Raw genomic sequence first — 8,536 nt, forward strand, 5'->3', positions numbered from 1 at the left:
CCGGGACAGTGATCGCGTTTAGAGCGCGGTAGTCTCCACAAAGTCTCCACTTCCCATTTGGTTTGGGAACCATATGGATTGGACTAGCCCAACAGCTTGATGATTGTCGACATATACGAACGCGTAAAAGTTCGTCTATTTCGTTTTTTGCTGCTTGCAGTTTCTCAGGCGATAACCTTCTAGGGCGTGAATAAACTGGTTGCCCGCTTGTTTCGATACGATGCATGACAGATGTTTTGGTTGGGCTTCCTGGCGGTATAGCGATGTCTATGTATTCTTCTAAAATAGGAGTTATTGGCAAGGAGCTGTCGAATGTTTTGATTAATTTACCTGGTGTGCTTGAGTATTCGCAGTTTGTACAAATATTCGTTGAGTTGTCTATGAGTCGTTTGCGTTTGACGTCGATTAAAAAACCATAATGTTTTATAAAGTCGGCGCCCAAGATGCAACTGTTCACGTCAGGTATGATGAACTTCCACGAAAATTGTCGGCGCAGGCCCAAATCTAGCGTAAGCACTTTTTCGCCATATACCTTTATATTTGTGCCGTTTGCGGCGTAAAGTTGCATGTTGGTTTGGTTAAGGGTCGTGGTTCTTAACGATTTTGGAATCACCGAGACGTCAGCCTCGGTGTCTATTAAAAATTTTGTATTATTACGAGAGTCGGTGATTTTGATACGGCCGTCTTATAACATTTGCTGGTTTTACCAGCAGCTTCAATGTATTGCATATGTATGTCATTGCTTCTTTTGTGATTGTGGTAAACAGCAAGGTTTACGGCAATTTCGAGCGTCATTGCCATATGTCAGATGATACCAGCACATTTCTCTATTTGTATTTGAACGCTCTCGTAGACGATTTCCGCCGCGGTTCCGTGACGACCCACGATCGGTGATGTAATTATTCAGCCGTTGAGATAACTGAGCGATCTCTTTCTGTAGGGTTTCTAGCGCCGACACGGTTTCGCTATTGTTTTTCTCATTAGTTAACGATCGGATATGTGAATCTGAATTAAAAGATTCGCCCAGGTTTAGCGATTCTACGATATCATTTTGGCCTTTTTTGACATTTTATGTTCTGACGCTATAATTGCGGCTCGTGCCTGAGCAGGGAGTCGAGCTGTCCAGAGATCTTTAAAATATTTTCGCTTATGGATTCTCCAGCAACACGTTTCATTTCGCTGAATAATTGACTTGGCTTTAAGTCACCGAGTGGCATTTCGGATATAACTTTTTGCAAGCGACGCTGCTGACTCTCTGCAAAATGCTTTGTATGTTTTCCTTTTATATAATCGTACTTGTTTTGTGCTGGCAGTTCACTGATAATGCTTTGTTGCTCAGTCAATTTAGTAGGTGGTACTTACGCCATTACTATGTTGTACTTTATTGCGTCTGATAGAATACCTGATGCTGCAAACCAGAACTCTAATGACATGAAATAGGACTCGATGTGTGTATCAGCCATATTTGGTGGATTGATTTTTGGAATGTCAAAGGATGCTTCCACGTGCGCGGTATCGCTGGCTGCGTTGTGTTGGTTCCTATCTCCGTCGTTGTTCGTGATCCTAAGTCCGGGGTCACCAATTTGGATATTTTTCGTAAGCTAACAGATTTATTTATATTAATTGATAAATATGCATAAAAATGCTTACAATAAATGAATATAAAACAAGTTCATAAATTAATTATCGAGGGCTGATCAAGAAGAAGATTATCGTGGCAAAACCTGAAGAATGGAATGTAAAAGCAAAGAAGGAAAAAGTATGACATGTTAACATTTGTATATTTACGGTGTTGCCACTGCACATGTTTGGTACTAGGAGTGGCCACATACATATTACAATATTTTTCCAGTTATATAGATACTTTAAGTTCATTTTAATATACCTCAACTACCATTAGTTTGCTAGAGCTAATACGCAATTGCCTTTAAGGTTTGTTCTTATCTAATAGAAAATTCATACCTAACCCTTTCCCTTTTAATGTGGTACAATGCTAATAAAGCACGAAAGTTAATTAATAAATAATTTTGACTTTACCGCAACTCTTTAAACTTTTTCGTGGTTTTTCGCTTAACAGATAAACACAAAAGCCGTTGCTGTCAAGTTGATTACATTATTGTTATTTTATTATTCCTACTCTACAGATAATATTGAGTTTACCCACCACCACCCGTCATTCTCCCACTCATTTTCCTTTATGCAAATAATCATTTAGAAAAATCAAATTCACTTTGATGTAATTAAGTTTTAATTGAAATTAAGTTGAATCACGTTTGCATGATAACGTTGCTTGGGTGATTGACAGGAAGAGAATTTACCCGAAAATTCCAGAGTAGCATTTAAATAAATTGGTCTGCATAAATGTTTGTGCCAGAAATGTTATTGATTTTGTGAACATTTTTTAAAGCAAAAAGATCAGTTTTTTTACCATTAAAAATATCGGCAAAACATTCCCAAAATGGTCTGGAGATAGTTTTGAAATCATCAAGGAAGCAATCAACAAATGATCACAAAATTATTCCCAAATAATTCCAAAAAAGGATCCCGAATTGGTCTCCGGAGAATAATCCCGAAACAATTTCGATATACATATGTAATTTAGAATTCAATGGCTGCCAGTCAAAATTTATTTAAAACAAGTAAGGAAGGTTAAGTTCGTGTGTAACCGAACATTACATACTCAGTTGAGAGCTATTGTGACAACAAAAGGGAAAATAACCATGTAGGAAAATGAACCGAGGGTAACCCTGCAATGTGTTTGTATGACAAGTGTATCAAATGAAAGGTATTAAAGAGTATTTTAAGAGGGAGTGGGCCTTAGTTCTATAGGTGGACGCCATTTCGGGATATCGCCATAAAGCTGGACCAGGGGTGACTCTAGAATGCGTTTGTATGATATGGGTATCAAATTATAGGTATTAATGAGGCTTTTAAAAGGAGTGGTGGTAGTTGGATATGTGAAGGCGTTTTCCAGATATCGACCAAAATGTGGACCAGGGTGACCCAGAACATCATCTGTTGGATACCGCTAATTTATTTACATATGTAATACCTGCCAAGATTTCAAGGGTTTTAAATTCGCCCTGCAGAACTTTTTCATTTTCTTCTACTTAATATGGTAGGTGTCACACCCATTTTACCAAGTTTTTTTCTAAAGTTATATTTTGCGTCAATAAACTAATCCAAATACCATATTTCATCCCTTTTTTCATATTAGGTATAGAATTATGGCATTTTTTCGTTTTTCGTAATTTTCGATATCGAAAAAGTGGGCGTGGTCATAGTCCGATTTCGGCCATTTTTTATACCAATACAAAGTGAGTTCAGATAAGTACGTGAACTGAGTTTAGTAAAGATATATCGATTTTTGCTCAAGTTATCGTGTTAACGGCCGAGCAGAAGGACAGACGGTCGACTGTGTATAAAAACTGGGCGTGGCTTCAACCGATTTCGCTCTTTTTCACAGAAATAAATTATCGTCCCAGAATCTAAACCCCTACCAAATTTCACAAGGATTGGTAAATTTTTGTTCGACTTATGGTATTAAAAGTATCCTAGACAAATTAAATGAAAAAGGGCGGAGCCACGCCCATTTTGAAATGTTCTTTTATTTTTGCATTTTGTTGCACCATATCATCACTGGAATTGAATGTTGACATAATTTACTTATATACTGTAAAGATATTAAATTTTTTGTTAAAATTTGACTTAAAAAAAAAATTTTTTTTAAAAGTAGTCGTGGTCGTTCTCCGATTATGCATACATATAGTAATGGGAGTAACGTTCCTGCCAAATTTCATCATGATATCTTCAACGACTGCCAAATTACAGCTTGTAAAACTTTTAAATTACCTTCTTTTAAAAGTGGGCGGTGCCACGCCCATTGTCCAAAATTTTACTAATTTTCTATTCTGTGCCATAAGTTCAACTCACCTACCAAGTTTCATCGCTTTATTCGTCTTTGGTAATGTATTATTGCACTTTTTCAGTTTTTCGAAATTTTCGATATCGAAAAAGTGGGCGTGGTTATAGTCCGATATTGTTCATTTAACGGACAGGTGGACGGACGGACGGACATGGCTCAATCAAATTTTTTTTCGAACCTGATGATTTTGATATATGGAAGTCTATATCTATCTCGACTCCTTTATACCTGTACAACCAACCGTTATCCAATCAAAGTTAATATACTCTGTGAGCTCTTCTCAACTGAGTATAAAAATGCCCTATATCAAATTCACGAACGACCTCCTACGTAAAAATTTATTGAATTTGTGCTCAGTTAGAGCGTTTTTGAAACAAATCCTGAGATTGCCATTTTTCAAAAAATGTCTCATATGGGCCGTTTTCAAACCGCCATTCAGCGAAATTATCAAAAATGGGGCCCAAATTTAAATCGAGACGACAAACTGGAATGGTCCCAAAAGTGATCACCAAGTTATAGCATAGGAATGATATGATACGGAAATAATTTCGTAACTTGTCAAAAATAGTAAATAGTGGTAGATATTCCAAAGATAGTTCCGAAATGGTGCAGCTCAGAACAGACCTTGAAATTATCCTATACAATCCAAAAACAACTTTGAGTTTCTTCTACCGAAATTATTCCTAAAGCAATGCGGAATTGCAGGTGACATAGTATCCATATGGCCTTAAAATAATATCGAACTGATCCCGATATGATTCGGTGGTTATGATGTCCTAATATAGTTTTGAAATTATCTCTAAAACAATTCCAATATGGCTTCGAAAAAGTCACGAAATCCGAAATGGTACGGATAACTAACTCCAAGTTAACCAAAAATTATTCAGAAATGTTACAAAGCTAGCTCCGAAATTGTCGGGCTTCAATGATGATGATAACCTGAATACGATGCCAACAGTTCTTTGTTTAATGGATGCATCCCTTAAGATGCCTAGTCATAGCCTAGCGTTGAGTGACAAAAACTGAATTCCCTAATGAGCTTTTGTTAAAAATCAGATATCACGGAATATATCTTTCTTTAGATTTTAGAAAGCCACCTTATCATATAAACCCTTTTTTATAAGAATTTGGAAGGATTTGTTAACAGAGAATACGAGCTTTCACGTTTTCTTTGTCTAGCTCTATGTATTCATTTTCCTTTAATAGCATTTGTGTACGAAATTTAAATATCTAAAAAAAAATTACAAAAATGTTCAGATGCCTCTATTTGGCTAATTGTCTTAAGAATTGAAGTAATTTGCGAGAAGCTTTAACGATATGTATTGGCATCCAAAAAATTTACACCGCAAAAGTTCGCCATCCAAGCAGTAGTAAATATCTATGTAGTAAAGGGACTAGAGCTGACAATTAATTAGGGGCGGTTTCTTAAGTGCGGGCCTTTTAAAAACCTGTTTTCCATTGTAAAGCGGCCTTCAAGTACAGCCCAACTAAACCAGATTCTGAACTAAACTCCGCAGAATATTTATATAAGATCCTCTAATTACTGTCAGTTTCAATGCAGACTATCATGCAGTATTGGCCTTGAAAACAAAGACATCAAGCAAATATTGGAATAGATTACCCAGTTTCGTTCTCTTCGTCATTTTTTAAACTCCTATAGCACCGAGTATGAATTTGTACTACTTAGGCTGAAAACGTGACGGGATCTATTATGATTCCATTAATGCCAGATTTGCTTAGACGCCCGAATCCAGTGGCTTGTAGCCTTCTGCCGTTGGCTTGGCAGTAGATAAACTCTTTAAGTATTACTTTTTATGTGCAAAGGGTATCGTTGTTTGGCAGGACGAGTTTGCTTTGTCATGTGCTGCCTAGCAAGTTCGTATTCCATATAGTTTCCCTTAATGTCCCTGTGTCCCAGAAGCTATGTGAGGGCGATCTCCTGAAGCTATCGGCTAAAGTAACCTTCGGAGAGCTTTTGTATAACAAGAACAATAAAGTGCAGATGAGTGACTGACCTCCAGATATGAGGCCTTTAACCTTACACTACTATATTCGGGAAAAAAGATCAGAAGATGAGGTTCAATTCTGCTCAAAATAATTTCTGGTATAGTCTACTTTAGGCAATTTAAATAAATTTAAGCGTGAAAAAGCTGAGCGTTTTGGAATTTCTTAGATTATGTTCAAGAAGAATACGAAACATGTGGTCACCCGTTGTCCGCTTTTTCGCACTGAGGAACAAACCGTAAAGCAAATATTAATATATTGTCGAAATTTAGTGTTCGGGTTGTTGTGATCACATTTTTTGTTCTCATAACAACAAAATTTCTATACCAAAAGCATTAAGGCTTGAATTATAATAACAGTTTTTACAACAATAACAGTGATATGCCTGAAATAAAGATTGATACGTCCTTTTTGTGTCCTTTATAAGACAGGAGAGAAGACGATGTTCTATAAAATAGGATTATACTTGTCAATTGCACACTCAGGCCAAATTAGCATTGGATAACAAGAGACAAGAGACATTCGCCTTGTATGTAGGTGTTGAATTCAGTGTTACACCATGGTTTCTAAATAGACAAAGTCCTTTACAATTTCGAACCAGTTGCGACTGTTTACAAGGGCATGGCTCTCAAGATACAGCCCTTGTAGCTATTGTTGTAACGATAAGGATACTCCCCGAAGGTTTGGGGTAGCGCTATCGATGTTGATGGTCCTCCGCCTGCTAAACATGTGTATTATAACAGGACTCACGTCGTTTAGGTGAGGTTGCCAATTGGGTTGTGTGTAGTCCTGATGGTCGTCATATTCATCAAGTTATATAGGTCGCACACTTAGATCGTCGTTGCTGGAAACGGTTCTCCAAATTATCGAAACCATGCATCACTACAAACTAACAATATCGAGTATTGAATTCATTCATTTGTATAAGTTGTACATATTTATGAAGGTATGTATGATAATATGAATGAATAAATGTAACTGTCGGCGACATCATTTGCAGAAACGCAATGTGGAAAAAGTTTTCTCATTCAATTCGATGCTAAAGAATTACTTTTTAGGGTTCTTTTTTTTGCGAAATTTTTGTTAGAAAATCGTTTTGCCGCAATTGCTTGTCGTGATGTCTCTTTTACTTACTTAACACTCACACACACACTGAGACACACGCACATTGTCACATGGCAATCAAGCGCAAAAATGCCGCATCTTATTTGGAAAAAGTTTTATTGAATATAGTTGTAATTGTTGTTGTTGCTGTGACGTATGTTTGTTCTTCATTGCACGTTGCACGCCAATGCTGTAATTGAATTTCGTTTACATACACACACACGCATACCCAGTCCGTGGATCGAGCATATAAGCCTCCCGCTCTATGCTTAACTTATTCTAAGAAGCCTCGAACTAATAGAATAAAAATCTTTTCCATCTAAGTACGAAATAAAACGTAGAAAATAATTTAAGTGGCTGGCAACGCCGCGTTGTGCTCATATGGTGCCTGCGGGGATTGAGTCCTTTTTTTCGCATGACAGCAAGGCGAATTCATTATGGGTGGTGTTATCCCATCAGCTGATTGCTTCTTCTTGATAATTTTCCATACAAAGCCTTGTACAACAAAATGTCAGTTAATCGAAATCTATGAAAATTTTCTTTTGACTTGACATTCTTCTGCACGGCGAATTGGTTGAATTCGCTTTGCCACCACCTGGTATGGATTCGCCTTGCATGACAGTAAATGCTTTGAGGCTTTCTGAAATTTCTTTAATTTTTGTGTTTTTCTTTAGAATTTCGATTGCGAATGGGTTGAGGGAGTGGATGGGTTGTATTGGGTTGCAAAGAGCATTTAAGTGGAAGGGCGTCCTTTGGCAAGAAATTGGCAGTCGAGCGAAAAAGTGTAATATCGAGACAACTGTAGCCATTGCAATTACTATTGTTGTTGTACTTTCGTTTTCTGTTTTTCTTGCAAGATAACCAAACGGTTAAGGTTAAGTGCTTTACACACACACACACATCGGCTTTGTGAATTGCATAGCCAAGTAAAAATGATAAAAATCAAACAAATCGAAAACTTTCACTTTTTTGACTGAACTGCAGTGCTTGCGTTGTAGATGTAACCATTCCCCATTACACTCCCAATTTTGTAAATTTTTATTTGCTATCTGCGTGTCGTCTGCGTTTGTTATCCATCGCTGATTTGTTGTCATTGACATATGCAATACGCGCGCCATATGCAATCGAGCATTAAATTGCCAGGGCGTATGAGTAACCAAGTATTTGTAGATTGAGATAACCACATACCACAAGCTCATTATCATTGTTGTTTTGTTGTTGTTGGCTTTGTGCTGTTATTGTAAAAATCGGTTTGCCGACAGTTCAATCTGTAGATTAGTTTGGCGTTGCATATGTGGTTATGAGGAAGTGTGAGTAATTATCCTTCTTTGTTGAAAAGCCTAAAAGAAATTGCAAAAAATTATAAGGAGGGAGGCAGGAAAAAAATATACCATTAATTGAAACGAAAATTAAAAGATATCAAACTTTGAAGCAACCTTATATTAACATTTGAGGCAAACTAGATTTCTGTCGTAACGTATAAAACGCATAAAAGTTTATAAA

This window comes from Eurosta solidaginis, chromosome 2 (genome assembly GCF_040869045.1).
Source record: "Eurosta solidaginis isolate ZX-2024a chromosome 2, ASM4086904v1, whole genome shotgun sequence".
NCBI classification, from domain to species: Eukaryota; Metazoa; Arthropoda; class Insecta; order Diptera; family Tephritidae; genus Eurosta; species Eurosta solidaginis.